Consider the following 732-nt stretch of genomic DNA (forward strand, 5'->3'; position numbering starts at 1 on the left):
GAATTGCTTAGACTCTTTCGCTAATTTTTCTCATTTTGCCCACCATATAAATTCCCAAAGCTTGTTCAGATCTTTTCAGTGCTGGAGGCCCCTGGGGAGATGCTGCAGGTTTACAGTTCAGATAAAAAATGTTAATGGGCTACTTTCTCAGCTGGTGTCCGTCAGTGTTGTTCTGTAGATTTCAGAAAAGCTAATCTAAATTACACCAGCCCAAGCATTTTTAGTGGAGAATTTTTTTTTATATTTTCAGGCAACAAAGATGGGTCATTATTGGGAAAAGTTTGCAATTAAAACAAAAAAAAATAAAAATCAAGCACGCACACACATGCGCGCACGCACACACACACACACACACACACACACACACACAACCAAGTTTAAACCTCCTTCGAGATAATCTATTGACCAATTCTCTTTCACAATATTGAAAGGGAAAAGCTGCAAGGGTGCAAGGGGCCTAACACCAGAGGAAGAAAAACAAGGGAAATTGCTTTTAAAAAATTCTAATCAAAAGAACAGACTAGTCATTTTTTTCAAACAAATTAGCTAATTGCAATGAAATGGCAGTCCTCAAAGGAGTAACAAGTTCATCTTTCTTTCACCATAGGGGTTATAGTTCCTTGGCTTGTGCAACTCTGGAATCATTTTACTGTTTCTGTTTTTATTATCTTAAGTGCTAATTAACAAAAGGAAAAAAAAAAAACCTGTAGTTTCATTACCTTTTTGGATAAT

The 732-nt window shown here is 36.3% G+C and overlaps 1 protein-coding gene across 18 annotated transcripts in view; it reads left to right on the forward strand.

The window, feature by feature from the left end:
• Positions 1–309, forward strand: part of CELF2 (CUGBP Elav-like family member 2) — a 618,606-nt gene extending 618,297 nt beyond the window's left edge. For all 18 annotated transcript variants that reach the window (XM_090041759.1, XM_090041747.1, XM_090041762.1 and 15 more), the window contains one exon: positions 1–309. This exon is cut by the window's left edge and continues 2,821 nt beyond it. The gene's annotated coding sequence lies outside the window, so the exon portion shown is untranslated.
• The last annotated feature ends 423 nt before the right edge of the window (positions 310–732 follow it).

Source organism: Crocodylus siamensis, chromosome 4, assembly GCF_052110815.1.
Source record: "Crocodylus siamensis isolate JL-2025a chromosome 4, ASM5211081v1, whole genome shotgun sequence".
Lineage (NCBI taxonomy): Eukaryota > Metazoa > Chordata > Crocodylia > Crocodylidae > Crocodylus > Crocodylus siamensis.